Source organism: Lactuca saligna, chromosome 4 (assembly GCF_052625555.1).
Source record: "Lactuca saligna cultivar CGN05327 chromosome 4, ASM5262555v1, whole genome shotgun sequence".
Taxonomy (NCBI): domain Eukaryota; kingdom Viridiplantae; phylum Streptophyta; class Magnoliopsida; order Asterales; family Asteraceae; genus Lactuca; species Lactuca saligna.
This window is the reverse complement of record NC_136420.1, coordinates 325,379,508-325,401,822: the sequence shown is the minus strand read 5'-3', so window position 1 is coordinate 325,401,822 and position 22,315 is coordinate 325,379,508.

Sequence of the window (22,315 nt, the reverse complement as noted above, 5' to 3'; positions counted from 1 at the left end):
CAAGGGTACAAGTATAACAAAGTTTGGAGCTGAGATTGATATGATGCTTATTTTATGAACTAATTAAGGGTCCCTAGAAGCACGCTGCTGCATGTTGCCCTAAGCCTCTACGACCTAGAGCAAGGCCTTAATGATTTGATCAACACCTATCGTTTCTTCCCAATCAGGCTATTCTTATTTACTCGATCTAGAGCTACCTTACTCTTCTCACATGAGTTAAGAGTTTCTCTGCTTTGTCCTATTTTATAGCAGAAGGTACTTTTGGTTCTTTCACCATTCTCAAACCATTCTCCATCTACTCTCGGTTCACAATGGTAACCCTTGAGACTCTCGGTTCTTACCACTGAGGTTTATGGTTGCAGAAAATTTGTGTTTACGATCTTAGATGCGAATACCACGTGCTGAGTGAAACCCAAAATACAACACCCATAATGAATTGACGGTGAATTTTTATATTCAAGATCTTACTTGTTACCTACTGAAATCTCTTTTCTTTGCGAGGTCTTTTATGAATTCGTCTAAATCCAAGACTATTATTCCCATAAAGATCCATTTTTTTTGAGATTTCTATACACTCTTTTGTCATCACAAAATGTAACCTGCCTACTTGTTCAACAGACCACATCAGTCTCACAAGTACTTCTTCCAACATTCGGTCTTTTTTTAAGAATAGATGTTCGGTTAAAGATATGCCACCTTTAGCCTATGTCATGAAAAGAAGCCTTTCAATGTTTATTTACAAACACTTGATTGTATTCTCGGGAAACCACACAAGCACTTCAAGTCATTCTTGACTTTGAAGGAAGCGATTCTTGCCCGGAATCCCCTGTTTTTTGTCTGCTAATCAGACATCACTCAAACCCATACACATTTGCTTTATTACTTTATCTTTTGTCACTCTAATGCACAAAAATGTTTAATTTTCCCACATTCTGTTGATGTTATATTTGAGTTTATTTGTCCTCTAGTGAATCAAGGGCAATTCAGGTTCGGATGGCGCGTTCTATTTCAAATGCTGATTGTTGAAATCTTTTTGGGCGTGTGAATTTGAACGGTCACTATACGCACGCATGCTGCCGCATACCTAGGAACACCCAACCTGTCAAATCGCTCTTTTTCAGGCTCCATTTTAGAGATAAAGTCACAATTGTCATGATTTTCTCTCTCCTGGCAACGATATATAAAGGGTTTCCACAATTCTTTGTCTTCTACCAGCATCAAGATTTCTAAACTGTAATGGCGATTTCAACTGTTCATCTTCTTCCCTTGTTTAACAATGGCGACCTCTTCTTCTACACAAGATCAGATTACTTCATCAACCTTTCTTACCATCAAGCAAAATCATAACATGATTATAGAACTAAACCTGTTTATATATGATTCTTACATGTTACAAGTTCTCGAATGTGTGAAGTACTCTCCACTGGTTATTGCCCTAACCCAATTCGAGGCTGTTCCGATGTCTTTGCTATCTCAAGTTTATTCTTCCGCATCATATGAAAAGAACAAGGAACGAATATACTTTCAAATCCACTCCAAGAAGGCCTCTATTTCAAAAGGGAGGTTTTGTTCCTTACTTCATCTCGCTGTGGATTCTTCCGTTATTTCACTCGACTTTATTACAACAACACAAATCTTCTCCATGTTGTATGAAATGGGATACACGGATGTCCTAACCACCATTGCCAAAGTCAAGAAGTCGTGTCTGCCATCTCAGTGGAATGGTCTTCTAACTCTTATTATCAAAGTCTTGGTGGAAAGAAGTGCTGGATCAGATGGCACTAGTAAAGGATTTCTGACCATTCTCTATGGTCCTTACAATGGAATAAACCTGGACTATGGGTCTATCATATGGTCTCAGGTTGTGCAGAACCTAAATACTTCCACTCATCAGTCCGAAATTTCTTGTGGAAGGTTTTGGAGTCTCACTACAAGACAGGCAATCGACACTCTGGAAGTTCCAATGATGAAGGATACTCTCATCGCATCCATTGCAACTTTTCATACAAAGAAGATCATCATTTCGGACCCAACAAAGTTCCTTCATTATGGTTCCATTCCGGAGACCATGTATAGGAGTGTTATAGCCAAGAGTAAGGTGATGGCTGACTATAGACAACTTCCTCCCAAGGAGCCAAGAGTTCTTTCTCCTGAGCAAAAGGCTGCCTTGGATGCTGTTGATAAGCCAAGCAATAAAGGAAAAAGGGAGACCACTAAGAAGGATACAAACAAGGAGGAACAACCTAAGCCCTCCAAATCAAAGAAGCGAAAGCCAGAAGAGGAGTCCTCCTCAAAGCCAAAGAAAATCAAGAAAATGGCGAAAAGATCAACCATTCAAACTCCTCCAAGTCTTGATCATCCTGAAGATGATGAAGAAGATGAAGTTCCTCCGGAATCTCCACGAGGTAATACTCCTCCTAGATCTCCTCCACAAACCGAATCTCCACCTCACAAAATTCCAACCCCACCTCTATCACCGAAACCGAAACCTCCAACGCCGACACCAAAAGTCCCAGTTTCGGTTGTTACCACTTCCACAACAGAAACTTCTTTACCACCACCACCAGTTTCTTCTGTTTCCATTCCTACAACCACCTTACCAACTCCTATCATTTCCCAATCAACCACCACAACTATCCCTGAACAAACAACAAGGGTAAACGTATCTGATACGGGGGAACCTACTGAAACCGAACCCCAGTCATCTCTAAACCTATCTCTCCAACCCACTCAACCGAGTCAGGTGCTACTCTAGGAGGAGACAATGATGAGTATGACTCTACATACTTTAGTCCATATTGGCTTCAATCTGATGAAGACAATGATGCTCCTGTCAACTGCAACATTTACAGAGCATTCATGAAAAGCTGGATAAGTTGCTTGCAAATAACAAAGTTTATGGAGGGGTAGGTCTTAAAGCTTTTGTGGAGACTGCCATCGAGCAATATACACAGGCTATGGATAAATCCACTAAAGCAATCAAAGAATCAACTTCTACTTGCCGAAAAGCTTCTGCCGATGTTGCCGATGTTATTCAAACCACACAGATCTTTTTGGATTCTTTAAAAGGGCATGCTGATAAGAATGCTGCCAAAATTCGTGAATCAGTTGATTCTCTTTCACAGTATCTAAAGGAAGAACAAAAGAAGTTTGATGACGTTCGTTCCTCCATCAAAGCCAAAAACACTTCTCTGATAAGTTTAGTATCCTCTCGACTGGACTCATTGCATGCAGACATTGCAAAAGAGAGTGCTTTGAAAGAAGAGATAGCTCGTCAAGCCTCTACCATTGTAGTTCAGCAAGTTCAACTTGCTCAAGCAGAGAAGGAGATTTCCTTGTTAAAAACCGAGAGAGCTATCTTCCGATGCTGTGCAAACGATGTCTAGGACATGTTGACCAATCTCCTTAGTGCTCATGATCCGATTCTCACTCTCACTATCAGAAATCATCTTGCTAGCAAACTGCTCCCTGCCCTTGCAATGCTTCATGAAATGAAAGGTGTTTTGGAGCCTTTCATTACTCAAAAATGTGGGGGAGAGGGACCACATGAAGTGATTATAACAAAAGAACTGAAGGTTAATGTAGCTTCAGGTTCTGGTCCAACAGATAAGCTGAAGCAGATTGTCAATGACAGTGATGGTGATGCAGAAGAAAACTATTGCTGAAGCCCTTAAACGAATGAAGAGAGATAAAGAATTAGACGACAATCTAAAAATAACAAAGGTGGCTGAGGAAACAAAGAGACGTAACAAATAAGAAGAAGATATCTTGAAGTGTAAGAAGGCTCAGTTTCCTGAATGGTCTAGAGAGGTGCTGATCAGTCAAGCAATTGAATCGCCAAGTGTTTATTGGTTGGAACCAATTGCTTCTTTTGACTGTGATACTTTAAAGGACTTACAGTTTGATATGCTAATTACAAGGAAGGCATTTACATTTCATTGTTTTGACTCAACTGTTGAGGTTCCTTTTCCAAATCCAAAGGTTGACCGAGAGCTTATTGACTTTTACTTAAAGTATGGCCAACCTCAATTCCTGACATGGAGTGCGCAGAAAATTACAACTGTCAAGGTATTGAAACCGACTCCCACTGGTAAGTTTGTGAACATGCATTTCAAGATTACACGAGGGTCTACAAATTCTGTTTCGATGATATTTTTAGTAGATCTTCCTAATCTCAATCCTCATGATTGGATATTGCTATACAACATTTAGCTCACTAATTTGAAGGAGTATGAGCCGATTCTGGAGCACTTAAAGAGAATGTTGGCCTCCTATATCTATGAAGTTGCAAGGATGGATCAGGAGATAGCAAAAGTGATGAACAAGAAGCCGACTGTCAAGACTACCCAAAATCCAGGGGATGTGAACAAAATGAAGATAGGGAAAATTGATTCAACACATCTGACTGTGATGTTTACGAAAGGTGAAGCTCACAGGTTTTTGTTTGCTCTAGTAGATAAACATCTATTTTCTACTGACTGCTTGGAGCACATTATCAACTTGATACATCAATGCAAGCAGAACTCGGATGCTAACAAGAAAATTTTTACTGATATGCTTCGGTGGTATATTATCTTTCAGTACCATCTGTTAGCTATCATTCCGAGAGTATTCAAGACGGTGAAGAAGCCTTCGATTGCTAAACAGAGTTGAAGTCTCGGTCCCAAAGATGCAAAGGGGGAGATTGTTGGGGCTTATTATGTTGCGTCTCAGGGCTTTTTGTAATATATCCGGATTGGGCCTGTCCATCCGTGATTATCTCGTAGGGTTAGACTATATATATGCATGCATGTATGCATTATTGTTAGACATCTTTTAATTATGCTTGAGTTTTGTAACCCTAAAACACCTCTACAGTCGAAGTTCTTAATCGAGCTCTTCTGAGGTGTTGAAGCATTAATCATTCAACGTATTAAAGCCATATCTGTGTTTATATTTATGTACTTATTTGTTTGCATGCTTAGAATCAATCGATCCTGATAGAACTACGTTCTAACACAGGGGAACCCTGGCAAGACACACTGGACTACGGTAAAGAATATCCTCAAGTACCTACGGAGGACTAAGGACTGGGTCCTTACCCTCGGTGGCAGTGATGACTTGAGAGTTGTAGGGTATAGTGATGCTAGCTTTCAAATTGACAGGGATAATTTCCGCTCTCAGTAGGGCTGGGTCTTTACCCTAAATGGAGGGGCAATTACGTGGAAAATTTCCAAGCAGGAGACAGTGGCTGATTCCACTTGTGAATCAGAATATATAGCAGAAAGCGAGGCAGCAAAGGAGGCTATATGGCTAAAGAACTTCATTGGAGACCTTGGAGTTGTACCAAATATAAAGGAGCCAATGGAGATTTTTTGTGACAACAATAGTGCGGTTGCCTTAGCCAAGGAACCAAGAGATCATGGGAAATCCAGACACATTGACATAAAATATCACTTCATCAAACATCGAATAGAAGAAGGAATCCTCGTGGCAAAGAGGGTATCATCGAATGAGAACCCAGCAGATCCCCTCACGAAGGGACTGACTCGGACTAAGCATCTCCAACATGCTCGGAACATAGAGCTGAAGGATGATATTAGTTTTAGTAGTTAGATAATCTTGAAATTTGTAAAATGTAATTGACACTTGATGATAAATAAAAGCTGTTATTTATGGGTAAAGTGTTGCTATCTCTTGTCAATCGTTTACTCTTGTTTCTTTTTGCATGTTTTGACTTCCAGAATAATTATGTTATGGTTTATATTATATTATTCAAACTCTCCACAGTCGGTCATATGTTGGAAGTAGATATGAATCAAGACTGTCATGGGTTGGCTTGTAGAGATCTAAGATGTTAGACAAAGCGAGGCTACAACACTCATGAGTGCTCATAAGTTCTGAGTATTGGATTCAACCCATGCTCACTTGTATCAATTCATGGAATTTATCTCGAGTGATCGTGATACGGTAATATCATATAAGTCTTCAAACCTAGAGATATGATTTTTTGCCTATGAGTTGGTTATGCATTGATTGCACGAAAACACATTGGTAACTCGATGTTATAAACCGTGCTTTTATGTGTAATTCAACAAGTAGTAGAGCAAACATATGAGTAGAAGTTTATCTGTTCCTTCTAGGATTAGAAGCGATATCTGGGCCCCTCGATGATTTTGTTGTAACCTATGTACCAGGCCTGGTTAGAACTAAATTGATGTGTGAAGTTAAGTTCTATATCAAACAAATCAGAAATATGGAAACAAATGCTGGACAATAAGCAAGACCATGTTCCATGTATTTGTCCGGCTGATATATAGAACAGAGGATTATATGATCACTTATCTAAAATGGTGCGTTCTAGTTCAACAGGGTTTAAAGAGCTATGATTGCTGATCGGTTCCTGAAGTCATACTTGTAACTATAGTTATTAGACTTATCCAAGTGGGAGACTGTTGGATATAGTGTCTAAGTCCATAACTATATTTGGTATGTACTTGACCCGACCCGACATGGTCCATTTGGGTTGCACATCACCCGAACAATTTATGGATAATCTTTTGAGAATAGCGTAAGTTGTGATTTATTAATATATTATAAGTTCTACGAAATTAATATAAAATCATATTATTTAATTAGTATTGATCTATAATTAATATAGAATTAATTTACAGATCAAAAGTATTACTAATTAAATATGGGCTCTTGCATTTATATCGTGTGGGCTAATGCTTATTTGGAATGGGCTAGGCTTGCATGGAAATTCCGTGGATACTCCATGGAGCTTTAACCCAAAGATCTCAAGGAAATGAAAAGACATGGGTATTAGGGGTAACATGGATGTAACCCAAATCCACCACACTACGCAGGGAGTGGATTCCATTTGGGCCATCGTGGATCGGTTGACCAAGAGTGCGCATTTCATACCGATCCAGTAGAGCATCTCGGCCGAGAGGCTGACCGATACCTACATTTGAGAGGTGGTAGCTCGGCATGGAGTGCCAGTCTCTATGATTTCAGATAGAGACATGCGGTTTATTTCCAGATTCTGGAAGAAGTTTCACGACGATTTGGGTACTCATCTGCACTTTAACACCGCCTTTCACCTGCAGACAAATGGTTAGAGCTAGCAGACCATCCAGAGTTTCGAGGATATGCTACAAGCCTGTATTCTAGAATGTGGTGGTAGCTGGGATACCTACGTTCCCTAGGCAGAGTTTTCCTACAAAATAGCAACCAATTGAGCATCGACTGCCCTCCCTTTGAGATGTTGTATGAGTGGAAATGCAGGACCCCAATTTGCTGGGGTGAGGTTGGGCAGAGAGTCATAAAGAGTACCGAAGTGGTGCTCAAGACGATGGAGAGGATCCAGTAGGTCTGGAGCATGCTTTAGACTGTTCAAATTCGGCAGAAACGTTGTTCCAACAAGCGCCGTTCGGACTTGGAATCCAAGATCGGGGATAAGGTCCTCCTGAAGGTGTCACCTTGTAAATGTGTCATCCGGTTTGTAACAACATGTTTTTCGAGAAAATTTTTTTTATTGAAATAATCAATTTAATATTAATACACTTGTTTAAAACCTCGTTCATAATAGAATTACAAAACGTAGTTTCATTTTCAGTTAAATAGAAAACCAGGATCCTCCAAAACACAACTCTTTCTTCGGTGTGTACAATCGAACCGTTGCCATCCTGCGTTACTGTAAGAACCTGAAACAACATAACATAAACAACGTAAGCACAAAGCTTAGTGAGTTCCCCAATATACACCTTACGCACGTACGCCTTTCCAGGCCCTGACCTTCCGGTCCACTGCACAATGCCTTCCGGCCCATGAGATAATCGCCTTCCGGCCCAATAGATATTTGCCTTCCGGCCCATAAGATAATTGCCTTCCGGCCCATAAGATAATTGCCTTCCGGCCCATAGAATAATTGCCTTCCGGCCCATACACATATATAACACATAATACAATTACTCTAACACATAAAGCACATATATCATATATCAATCTGCCTTCCGGCCCGAAACATATTCTAACACATAAAGCACATATATCACATATCATACCTGACCTTTCTGTCACATAATACTTTGCCTTCCGGCCCATATAACATGCATATCACGCGTAACTACTAACTTCCATTTACAGTATGAATACATAACGCATAACATGTTCGACCTTCCGGTCACACACAATCAAACCCTTCCGGGTAAAGTATAGTGAGAAGACTCACCTCGCGGACGCTGGGATATAGCAACTCCTGAAGTCCCTTACACTTGATCCTCCGAGCTACAAGCTCCCTGTAACATCATATATCTCTTATTAACACTTCTATCTTCCACGTTAACTGACCCTAAGAAATCACACCGGTCATCTCTGGTCAACAGTCCATTGTCAGCTCGACTGGACTCGGCGAGTTCCCTGGCGACTCGGCGAGTCTGGTCGTTCTTTAATCCTCTAAAATTCCCCTTCTACTCGTCGAGTATCCCCTTTAACTCGACGAGTTACTCCTGGAAGAATCGCGGGGCCACCCCGACTCCACTCGCCGAGTCTGAAGAACAAACTCGGCGAGTCCCAGTGAATCTTCAAGCTACTCGCCGAGTCCGATCATCCGACTCGGCGAGTCCACTCCATGCAGTCGATCGAACTGCTTCCTGAGGTACATATTTTCCCGAATATACAAACATGGATCCTTCTGGACCTCTAAGGGTCCTAATGCAAGGTTATAAACGTTGAATAACAACACAACAAACCATCTAGACTCCAAATGGGTTCCAAAAACCCTAAATCTATATATACCTCAATCACAGGAGAATGTAATTCGAGTTATTACCTGAATGATGTACCTTCCATGTCCCCAAACTTCAGAACTCGAACTCCCTGCAGTTCCTTTAACTAAAACCCTTCTCCTCCTTGCACAACAATTCCTTCAAGGTCACCCATGGCCTTCAATCTTGCTCTAGACGCCTCAGTCGTTTAGGGTTCTCTTCAATCGGCCAAAAGACGAGCAATGACGGCATAAGATCCCTTATATACGCCCCAAACTGAACGGCTAGGGTTTTCCGCTGAACAGCGTCGACTCGCCGAGTCCATACCTGGACTCGTCGAGTCCAGCCGCGAACCCGCGACCACAACTGCGACCCTACTCGGCGAGTCTGGCTCCAACTCGCCGAGTCTCCCCTTTAAAACACCCCCAAAATGCAATTAAACAATACTTAAGATTTTGGGCTGTTACAATTCTCCCCCACTAGAATTAGACTTCGCCCTCGAAGTCTCACTCTGAAAATAGTTCTGGATGCTGCTCCCGCACCACACGTTTCGGCTTCCCTATACACTTCCGATCTCTTCCGAGGTTGCCACTGAATCAATACCAGAGGTACCTCCTTGTTCCTCAGAAACTTGATCTTCCGATCCCTGATGGCCACTGGCCTCTCGGCGTAACACAGGCTCGCATCCACCTAATCGTTCTCTAGTAGAACCGCTGCTGACTCATCTGCTATACACCTCTTCAATTACGACACCTAAAAGTGTCATGGATCCATCCTAATTCCGTTGGCAGCTCTAACCGGTAGGCCACTTTTCCTACCTTCGCACCTTCACGCAAAACCCCAACATACCGGGCCCCTACTTACCCCTCTTCCTGGATCGAAACACCCCTTCCCAGGGAGAGACCGTCAGGAATACGAAGTCGCCGACCTGAAACGCATGCTCGTAACGGCGTCTGTCTACACAACCTTCCTGTCAACTCTAAACGATCTTTAACCTCTGAGTAACCTGTTGCATCTGCTCTGTCGACCAAAACACGATCGCTGTACTGTCCACCACTTCCTGCAACCGAGAATTTCCCAAGACGCGACTCTGCTCTAAATCTCAATGCTCACACGACCCGTAAGGGTTATGAAACTCTGAATCACCGGTTCCCCGATCCTAAGCCCACTTTATCCATATCGGAACAACTGAGGGACCTATTCTCAATTCTCAGGGCAACTCTCACGAGTTCACCTCTTGCAATCGTATACACATGCTGCACTCGCCCCAACATACCTTTCCATTCCCTCACTTAGTGAAATCCGTTTAACAACCTTGCCACTACTCCCTGTATCACACATGCACTGGATCTGCTCGCAAGGACTCTCGGGTCCATGCATTACCTTTCCTCAACGAACGAGATTCCGACATCACCTTCCATGCAACAGCTCAAAGGGCGGCATACTAATGCACTAATGATGGCTGTTAATATGGAACAACTCAACCAATGATAATTACGTACCGCGGCTTCCTCCGACAGCTAATACACATGCCCGAAACATGTCTTCGAACGTCCGCATCGTTCGCCCTCTCTAAAGTGTCCTCAGATGTCATCATGATAAGCTCCTTTCCCATATTCCTTTTCAAGACTAAGTACCAGATCAACTTTTGGCTCCACATCTGAGCCCCCAACGGTCACCCATTTCGCGATCCAAATATTCCACTGACTTTTCTCCCCATGACCACTATCCCGACCCAGTGACACGTAAGTCACAAAATCTTCTTTTCCTCGTGAGAGAAAATACAATCCCACCGAGGATCGTCTCAACTCTAATCTCTGGTTTCTGCTGTGCTCTTCCTTGCGTATCTCCCCGCATCTCCCGACAGAGACGAAGACCCCCGTCTCACCCCCGACTCAACATCCAAGCTCCAAAGACTCAATATCAGGGCTACCCAAACTCGAAGCTCTTCCCCCTCATACGCTGCTCGAAAATATTCCAACCTAAAAATTCTCTTGCCACTCAGTGAGTACTGCAACTCCACGCAGTATCACAACACCCTCTGACTAGTGAGTACTGCGACTCGAACATTCACCACAGTCTATGGAGGCAATCAACATAACGAACGCCCGTCTTGCGAAAATCCACCCTCTCAAATAATCTCCCTGAATGCCCATACCCGAAAACTCCTACTAAATCTGCAGATATCTGATATGCCACATGTCGATTCAGTTCGGGATTCCCGAATAACTCCAAAATAAGGATATCATACCCGAATATCCCGGAATACTACTACCACCAATGATCTCCTGCACCCCATAATTAAATCTATATTTTCCCCGCCTTACAACCTTGGTGCATCTAATTTCTCGATCGGAATGCGAGATAACGTTGACGTACGAAATGCGCTGAGAATTCTCCAAATCCCTTTTTCCCGACACTCAAAATCCAAACAAGGATACGCATACTGACTCCGGAAGTTGACTGCTCAATCATTCTTTATCTTCTTGCAACAACACCAATCACCTGTCATGAATACGTTCGTTCTCCTCTTCAAGTACTTCCCGCATTAACTCACTCTGACCCCTTTACTCGATCATCGACACCTCTGGTCTCATGATTTCCTACTGCATCTCTATACTCCACTTATAACTACTCTTGGCAATTCTTTGTTTCCTACGTTCTGCACCCGGTTCTCCCCCACTAGGGTTCGAATCGTCACTAGTTAGCATACCATCAACCCACGACTATCTTTCACCAGCGAAATCGTACCTGCTCCAGGAAAGTGCTATGCAACGCCCAATAGTCCCTCCTCTTATGAAGTCAATCAACCCTCTATACTCAGAACCTCTGGTTAACTCTCCAAGAACTTCTCATCACGGCTGCCTCTAATCGTTCCAAATCCCATACCAATCTAATACTAAGCACCTGCACTGCTCGATAACATCTTTGACTCGTAGACTGCACCGCAAAATCATCGTTCCTCTCATCTCAACTCATCCACCCCTATCCAACGCCGGATTTGTCCCAAGGACAGGAACTCACTCTCAACATAGACGAAACTCTCTGCACTGCAAAACTCGACTGAACTCTTCACTGCTACCACTATAACACAACCTGTCATTCTCAATTAGGTGTGGTGTGGTTCTCGACTACCTCAGTCCCAACTGACTGTCTGCTCACAGTAAATCACTGTCTCGCGGCACACCCGCTACCTGATGCTCTATGGGAAGTCATTATCGAAAACTACCTGCAGAGTGTACTCCCAAACCCAGAACTGAAACACCAGACCCCTCGTGTCTTGCACACGAACATAAATGGCACTACCCACCTAGAAGGTGACCTCTCCTCTATCGACTGATTTCTCGACTTAGACCGAAATTTCCCTCACCCCTTAACTCCCTACCACAATACTCTGATAGGTACTCGCCTTCCTCCTCTCAAGGAATGCCTCTCCATCCTCAATCGTGGTCCACAGGCCTAAAACCCATAGCGTCCGATCTCTACCCCTTCGATCATAACCGGATAACAAGATAGTCACCAGCATCATCCACTACGAACCATGGTACTCATCCCATGGCATGCCTTCTCAATTTGCTCCGGTGTATGGTACCTGAACCATAGCATCACCCTCAATCTGCTCCAACGTATGGCACTCGAACCACAACATCTATTTCAATCTGTTCCGATGTATGGTGCCCGAACCATAACATCACCCCGCAATCTGCTCCGATGTATGGTACTCGAACCATGACATCACCCCTCATTCCGTTCCTTAGGACCTTCAAAATGCTCCCTGTATCTAGGTATGGGTCCTCTGCTTTCAGTAGTACGGGCCCATACTACCTGCCACATCTACCTATACTTTCCACACGGACCATCCCAGAGTTCCTAAGTAGCTGATCGAGTTACTCTTTCACCAGTCCCATCGCGCGTGCTCGCTCTCCAGCAAAATCCTCTACTCTACCAGCGCACTCATCTGGCTAGTTTTACTCCCTAGTCCCTTCCGCCGTTCCCCCCACTTCTTTGCTATCAGCTGCTGAAGAGTTCCTAATGATGCCAGCCATCTACCTCCTGAGTATCGTCATACTCACTTAGTAGCTGACTCCCATCATCGAGAACTCCACAAAGCACGAAGCAAGCAGCATTCGAGCATCGAAGCATACATAGGACTCCCTATCCTTGATAGCTCCACCTTCTCGGTTCATCCTCGGAAGTACCACTGTACTCTGTAGCTCTACCCCTCGTGCGTTCTAACTAGATACCCTCACTCATCACATACACACAAAAGTATAACGCACATATAACAACAAACCCTAGGCTAAGGCATCACAAATCAGGCCACTCTAGTCCTAAGATATGAAATTCCTAGCCTGTCTCTAGCATACAATAATATCTCATAAAGTGCATAATAGATATTTCATAACACAAAAGTAAGGGTATTTTGGGAAATCACCGTTTGGCTCTGGCTGATTGTACACACTGCTCTTTCTTGCTTTCTCTTTGAACTCTTATTCACTTTTAGAAAACTATTTATTTGAAAACTTTTTCTTACTTCCTCAGTTTGAGTCCAGATTCACCCGTAGGCGCGTCCGAATCCCTCAAACCAAGGCTCTGATACCAATTGTAACAACATGTTTTTCGAGACAAATTTTTTTTATTGAAATAATCAATTTAATATTAATACACTTGTTTAAAACCTCGTTCATAATAGAATTACAAAACGTAGTTTCATTTTCAGTTAAATAGAAAACCAGGATCCTCCAAAACACAACTCTTTCTTTGGTGTGTACAATCGAACCGTTGCCATCCTGCGTTACTGTAAGAACCTGAAACAACATAACATAAACAACGTAAGCACAAAGCTTAGTGAGTTCCCCAATATACACCTTACGCACGTACGCCTTTCCAGGCCCTGACCTTCCGGTCCACTACACAATGCCTTCCGGCCCATGAGATAATCGCCTTCCGGCCCAATAGATATTTGCCTTCCGGCCCATAAGATAATTGCCTTCCGGCCCATAAGATAATTGCCTTCCGGCCCATAGAATAATTGCCTTCCGGCCCATACACATATATAACACATAATACAATTACTCTAACACATAAAACACATATATCATATATCAATCTGCCTTCCGGCCCGAAACATATTCTAACACATAAAGCACATATATCACATATCATACCTGACCTTTCTGTCACATAATACTTTGCCTTCCGGCCCATATAACATGCATATCACGCGTAACTACTAACTTCCATTTACAGTATGAATACATAACGCATAACATGTTCGACCTTCCGGTCACACACAATCAAACCCTTCCGGGTAAAGTATAGTGAGAAGACTCACCTCGCGGACGCTGGGATATAGCAACTCCTGAAGTCCCTTGCACTTGATCCTCCGAGCTACAAGCTCCCTGTAACATCATATATCTCTTATTAACACTTCTATCTTCCACGTTAACTGACCCTAAGAAATCACACCGGTCATCTCTGGTCAACAGTCCATTGTCAGCTCGACTGGACTCGGCGAGTTCCCTGGCGACTCGGCGAGTCTGGTCGTTCTTTAATCCTCTAAAATTCCCCTTCTACTCGTCGAGTATCCCCTTTAACTCGACGAGTTACTCCTGGAAGAATCGCGGGGCCACCCCGACTCCACTCGCCGAGTCTGAAGAACAAACTCGGCGAGTCCCAGTGAATCTTCAAGCTACTCGCCGAGTCCGATCATCCGACTCGGCGAGTCCACTCCATGCAGTCGATCGAACTGCTTCCTGAGGTACATATTTTCCCGAATATACAAACATGGATCCTTCTGGACCTCTAAGGGTCCTAATGCAAGGTTATAAACGTTGAATAACAACACAACAAACCATCTAGACTCCAAATGGGTTCCAAAAACCCTAAATCTATATATACCTCAATCACAGGAGAATGTAATTCGAGTTATTACCTGAATGATGTACCTTCCATGTCCCCAAACTTCAGAACTCGAACTCCCTGCAGTTCCTTTAACTAAAACCCTTCTCCTCCTTGCACAACAATTCCTTCAAGGTCACCCATGGCCTTCAATCTTGCTCTAGACGCCTCAGTCGTTTAGGGTTCTCTTCAATCGGCCAAAAGACGAGCAATGACGGCATAAGATCCCTTATATACGCCCCAAACTGAACGGCTAGGGTTTTCCGCTGAACAACATCGACTCGCCGAGTCCATACCTGGACTCGTCGAGTCCAGCCGCGAACCCGCGACCACAACTGCGACCCTACTCGGCGAGTCTGGCTCCAACTCGCCGAGTCTCCCCTTTAAAACACCCCCAAAATGCAATTAAACAATACTTAAGATTTTGGGCTGTTACACGGTTCAGGAAGCGGGGCAAATTGGGCCCCAGATACATCGGTCCTTTCAGGGTTGCAGTACGGGTGGACAACGTGGCATATAGGCTGGATCTCCTAGTTGAACTTACTCAGATTTACAGTAATTTTCACGTCTCCTAGCTACGGAAGTGCCTGGTAGATGTTTCAGCAGTGGTGCTTCTAGAGGATATTCAGGTGGATGACAGCCTGAACTACATCGAATGGCCAATTACTATCCTCGACAGGAAGTCAAAGGATTTGAGGAACAACAGAGTGGAGCTGTTAAAGGCGCAATGGCAGCGCAAGGGCTCAGAATGGACCTGGGAGTCGTACGACGAGACGAGAGAGCACTACCCCGGGCTTTTACCGGATTCAGTAGCATACTTCGAGGTCAAAGTCTAAAATAAGTGGGTGATATTTGTAACACCCAATTCCCGGTATGTATTTAAATTTATGTAACTGCATGTTTTACACTGGGACTCGGCGAGTTGGAGGCCCAACTCGTCGAGTAGACTAGACTCTTAGACACGGGTTTTAAGTAACCTACTCGACGAGTTGGAGAGCTCAAATCGACGAGTAGGACTGTCGGGGTGAGACCCTAATATATAGGGTTTGCACCATATTTAAACACATTATCTTGTCCCATTTCAGCCTCCATCAACTCTCATAGTTTAAAAAATCCCTAACTCGAAACCCTAAAGCTTTTGGAGTGTTCTAGAGCCATTTTTATGTGTTTAAGGTTGTTTGAAGCTTGAAGAAAGAAGTCGAAGCTTGGGGGTTCTTGAAGAAGCAAGTAGATCCAGAGTCTTGGTTGCATTTCCAACTTGATTGAGGTAACATGCTTCAACCTTGACTTCTCATTTTTTAGATATTCTTTAAGGCTTGAATCTTGCCATTTTGGGGAATTTCTAAGCTACCTTTGGGTTTAAAGCATAATGTAGAGTGTTAATCTCAGATATGGAAACATTGGGGGTTCCCATGGCATAAAGGTGCTAAATTTATGACCATGGGAGTCCCATGCACCATATAACCTTCATTTTTAAGCCTTTTGAGCCAAAACACCCCATGAATGAATGTGAAGTTCATAGCTTTACGTGTAATATGGACACTAGGAGGTTAGATATGTGTTTTGGTTCCTTTTAGACCATCTGAAATTGACTGTATAGTTTTACACATAGAGGGACTTGACAAGTCGCTTATGGGACTCGGCGAGTCGGGTCATGTATTTCCCCAAACGCTTCTGATATGGAGTGGTGTGTTGAATTGGAAGAAGACTTAACCATCTGGGTTCATAATGAACCTGAAGATCAACGTACTCGATGAGTTCTAGGATGAACTTGATGAGTTCAAGGAAATATCCTAACCATATGAAGATGAACTTTGTGATTTTAACGATGAACTTGGCGAGTCCGATTGTAGAAGATCCCGACTCTGTTTAAAGGAGAACTAGGCGGGTTTTTGTAAAGATCGACGAGTAGGGTCGAAGTCTTGGTATTTTGTTGATTTCGGGACTCGACGAGTAGTGGGGCCAACTCGGTGAGTTGAATCAACTGGATAGCATCGACTTTGACAAAGGTGTTGACCTTGACTTTGACTTTGATCTGAGTTGATGAGGAAATGGAAATTAAGAAAGATTGCTGTGTGCAGGACCTAAGAGGGGTTGATTCCGACGACAAGGACAGTTCAAAAAGTTCACGACCTTGAGGTGAGTTATCTTCTAGTAGAAGTGGGATGTAGCCTGGTACGTCGAGAGGTGCCTGACCTGTAGGAAGGTCAAGGCAGAGTACCAGTGGTCTCATGGAAAGACACAACCATTGGACATCCCCATGTGGAAATGGGAAGATATTACCATGGATTTCATCACCAAGCTTCCCAAGACTGTGTGTGTAATGGATTCCATATGGGTCATCGTGGATCCGTTGACAAGGATTGCATATTTCATACCGATCAAGGAGAGCATGTCAGCCGAGAAGCTGGCTGATATCTACATCTGAGAGGTGGTAGCTGGGCATGGAGTGCCAGTCTCTGTAATTTCAGATAGAGACATGCCGTTTACTTCCAGAGTCTGGAAGAAGTTTCACGATGATTTGGGTACTCGTCTTCACTTTAGCACTTGTTTTCACCTGCAGATGGATGGTTAGAGCTAGTAGACCATCCAAACTTTGGAGGATATGCTATGAGCATGTGTTCTAGACTTCGGTGGTAGCTGGGATACCTACCTTCCCTAGACAGAGTTTTCCTACAAATAGCTACCACATAAGCATCGACTGCCCTCCCTTAGAGATATTGTACGAGTTGAAATCCAGGACCCCGAATTGCTGTGGTGAGGTTGGGCAGAGAGTCATAGGGAGTACCGAAGTGGTGGTCAAGACATTGGAGAGGGTCCAGTAGGTTTAGAGCGAGCTTTAGACTGCTCAAATTTGGCAGAAAAGTTATTCCGACAAGCGCAGTTCAGACTTGGAATTTTAGGTCGGGGATATGGTCCTCCTGAAGGTGTCACCTTGGAAAGGTATCATCCTTTTCAGGAAGCAGGGCAAATTGGGTCCCAGATTCATCGGTCCCTTTAGGGTTGTAGTGCGGGTGGACAAGGTGGAATATAGTATGGATCTCCTAGCCGAAGTTAGTCAGATTCACAGTACTTTTCACATCTCCTAGATGCGGAAGTGCCTGGTAGACATTTCAGCGGTGGTGCTTCTAGAGGATATTCAGGTGGATGACAGCCTGAACTACATCGAGCGACCAGTAGCTATCCTCAACTGGAAGTCGAAGGATATGAGGAACAAGAAAGTGGAGCTGTTAAAGGTGCAATGGAAACACCGCAAGGGCTCAGAATGGACTTGAGAGTCGGACAACGAGATGAGAGAGCACTACCCTGAGCATTTTCCGGATTCAGCAGCAGACTTCAATGACAAAGTTTAAAATAAGTGGTGGGATATTTGTAACACCTGGTTCCCGGTATGTATTTAAATTTATGTAACTGCATGTTTTACACTGGGAGTCGGCGAATTGGGGGCCAAACTAGTCGAGTAGACTAGACTCTTAGACACGGGTTTTAAGTAATCTACTCGACGAGTTAGAGATTGGGGGTTCTTGAAGAAGCAAGTAGATCCATATGTTGGATAAGGTGTCTAAGTCCATAACTATTTCTGGTATGTACTTGACCCGACCCGGCATGGTCCATTTGGGTTGCATGGCACCATGCAATTGGATAGACTAAATGAGAGAAATAACGCTTGGAGATTATTAATATATTATAAGTTCTAATATATTAATAATATTATTTGATTAGTTTGATCAAGAATTAATTTAGAATTAATTAAGTGATCAAAAGATAACTAATTAAATATATGGGTTGATTAAGTAAATCATCCATATCTTGTATAGTGGGCTAAAAGGCTCCATGGATCATCAAGTTGGGTTCAACCCATAGGATGCTCCATGGATGCTCCATGGGAGTTACAAACCCATGGGTCATGGAAATGAAGAGTCATGACACATTAGGGTTTAACCCTAGATGTGTCAACACTATATAAGTAATATGATCTCCTCCCAAATCGGTTACACACACATACACACTAAGAAACAAGAGGGCTTGGCCGATTTTGAAGAGTGTGTATTCTCTCATAAGTTCTTCCAAGAGCATTTGGTGTTGTGTGAAGCATTTGAGGCATCACACTTGGGGTGCTAGGCTCACAAGGTTTCAAGGAACACAAACAACAACAAGGTAAGTTATTCTATCTATACTTCATGTTAAAATTGTTCCCCATGTATGCTAGATAGGAATATAACCTTGGAATTCAACTTTGCATGACAATTAGACAAACATAGATCCAAGGTTATTAGGGTTGCATGTACACTTAGGAAGTGTTAGAATGCTCAAAACCCATCAGTGGTATCAGAGCCTAGGCTTGTTTGTTCTTATTTGTGCTTAAAAGTTGAAAACAGGATCGAAAATTTGCTGTCTGCGATCGGACTCGTCGAGTCTATTGGGGGGACTCGTCGAGTCCATGTGTATCTTCAACCAACTCGCCGAGTCATGTTCATGCACTCGGCGAGTAGGGTTGAATGAGTGCAGAATTTCGATTCAGTTGCTGGAAAATGAATTAGAAACATTACCCTAAACTATTTTAGTAATTGTAAACTTGTTTTTTGGTGGTGTAATGTTTTGCTAATTCATTTACAACAACTAGTTATCAAAATTACAAAGTTTTATGTAATTTTTGATTATGTTCATATTCATGTTCTTGTTCTTATGATGTTTTAGATGATCATAGGAATTATTTGTAACCTATTTGGTAGTTTAATTCTTGATCATAATGTGTTTTAATGGAGTTCATAACTTATCCTTAAGTTATGGAAAACCAAGAGTCACACTTGAGTTAAAACCATTAAGAAAACACAAGAGTTATAAAAATGAAGAGTCGTCATTTTATGACTCTATTAAACTCATAAGTTACAAGAAATGAAAAGTTTTGAAAGTTACAAAACTTGCCCTCAAGTTTTGGAACAAGTAAAGTTAAGTTAAAACTTTAGTTCCAACCCCTAGAATTTTTAAAAGTTAAAATTCAACCCTTATACTTATATTATGATGATTTAATAATTATATATATATATATATATATATATATATATATATATATATATATATATATATATGTATAAGAACAAGTCGTCTTACCGCTAGTACGCCTCATTCACGAAGCCGGTCTATAAGGTGGGTATAAGGTTGTTGCCTATAAAATGGTGACTTAATGGGTGTATATTCTCACCCACCGCTTGCTTGACTGGTGGAGGGTCGTTAGCCGAACGGGTAAGACAAGGACTTATAAATTCTCATTCAAAGTATGATGAATATAATAAAGTAACTAAATGTTTATTAAATTCCCAATCTTAGTTACTTTAGGAAAAATGTGAATAAGGTGCTAATCCATGAAATTACACTTTACACTTTGTCTAAGTCGTTGGTGGAGCGTGTGTGGTTAACCGGCACACTAACTTGGACTTAACAAGGTAGGTAAAGGGTGACTTAAGGTTTATTATAGTATCGGTGGAGCGTGTGTGGTTTACCGGCACATCGATTGAGTGATAAACTTTAAGGGTACCAAGTGATTTGCATGGTTACTTCACACCTCGTTTTGTGATCCTCGGCATCCTAGTCACAAAACCTGGAGGGCACTCTCGAGATTGAAACATGCCTTTGAAAAGTTCATTGGATCTCAAAGAATCTAGGAATTTCTAAAACCAATAAAAACTAAATATCTAATATTTCGGTTTTCGTGGTGGAAATTGGTGAATCGTCATTCACCTACCTTTCAAATATGGTATAGCTTAGATTACGGCATACCTCTTCTAAGTTATATTATATTGTGATTGGATCCTAGCCTTAATATTACATTTGGGTGTTTTATTAAGGACTCTCTTAAATCTAAACTAAACTTGTTCTTCTCTTTCAGATGTCTTCAAACAATGCTTCTGGCTCGAATCCTAATGGCTCCTTTACTCTTATGAGTTTGTGTGGGAAAGTCACCTTTGATGGATCCAACTTCAATAAATGGATCAGAAACATCAGGATGATTACCCGCTACGAGGACAAAGAATATGTCCTTGACAAGGAGCTTAAGGAAATTGACGAGTCCACTGCAACTCCCCAGGAGATCGCTGACTTTCATACTCATGAAAGAGATGCAACCAAGGTGGCTTGCATCATGTTGGCCACCATGACAGCTGAACTCCAAAAGTCTTATGAAGATTTCTACCCTTATGAAATGCACCAAGATTTGATGGAAAGATACCATCAAAGTGCACGACAAGAGAGGTACGAAGTCATCTGCTCCATGATAACAACCATGATGAAGGACGGAGAGTCCGTCACGAGCCACATGCAGAAAATGCAAAGGTATGTGGATCGTTTGCTGAAGCTCAATGTGAACTTCCCTGAGGAGCTTGCAATAGATATCATTTTGCACTCCTTACCATCGTGCTATGATCAATTCCGCATGACATATCACATGAACAAGGAAGAGGTCACCCTCAGCAAACTTCAGGGACTTTTCAAGACCGCAGAAACAGGTCTTAAGGGGAAGTCGGTTGCTATCACTCCTACTCCAGACTCAACTCCGGTCTTGGCAATCGGGCAAAGTCGAGGGAGGAAGAGAAAGAGATCATCGAAGGGTACCAAGGCTCGGACCCTTGATGGCTCTTCTTCAAGTGGAACCAAGAAAGGTTTCATTACTCCTTCTTCTGACCCAAAAGAGGCTGAATGCTTCTATTGCCATGAAAAAGCTCATTGGAAGCGGAACTGCCCAAAGTACCAGCAGGATGTGAAGGATGGGAAAGTCAAACCCAACCATGCAGGTATTTACACTATCATTTCTAATAACTCACCCCATTCGAAATCTTGGGTCCTTGATACCGGTTGCGGTATTCATATTTGTTGTGACTTGCAGGGACTAGGAAGAAGTGAGAATGTGGAGCAAGGAAGAATAAACTTAATCATGGGGAATAGGAAAGTTACACCTGTCACCAAGATTGGAGTTTATACTTTATCGCTAAGTAGTGGGTTAAATTTAGATTTGAATAAATGTTGTTATTCGCCAGAAATGGCAAGAAATATTATTTCCTTTCATGCATTGTACAAACAAGGTTTCACCTTTTCGTTTGATAATGAAGTTGGTTCGATTAATGCTTTCTTTAATAATGTACTTTATTTTAAAGCATTACCTTGTGATGGTGTGTATGAAGCTGTATCTATTGTAGATAACTTAGGAAATAATGTTTTGTGTATTGATTCTACTAATAATAATAACTTGGATAAAGCATCATTATGGCATTGTCGTCTTGGACATATAAGAAAGAAACGCATAGGCCAACTCCAAAAGGATGGAGTCTTGGAGTCGTTTGACCTAAAGTCAAATGATAGTTGCGAATCATGCTTACTTGGAAAAATGACAAAGTCACCCTTCACAGGCTCATGTGAAAGGGGTGAAGGTTTGTTGGACCTTATACACACGGATGTGTGTGGACCATTCAAACATGCCACAAGGGATGCTAATCGTTATTATTTTACTTTTACCGATGATTACAGTAGATATGGATATGTCTACTTAATCAAGCATAAGTCAGAGACTTTCGAGAAGTTTAAGGAATTTAAACAGGAAGTCGAGAATCAATTGGGCAGGAACATTAAGATGCTTCGATCCGATCTAGGTGGTGAGTATCTTAGTTCAGAGT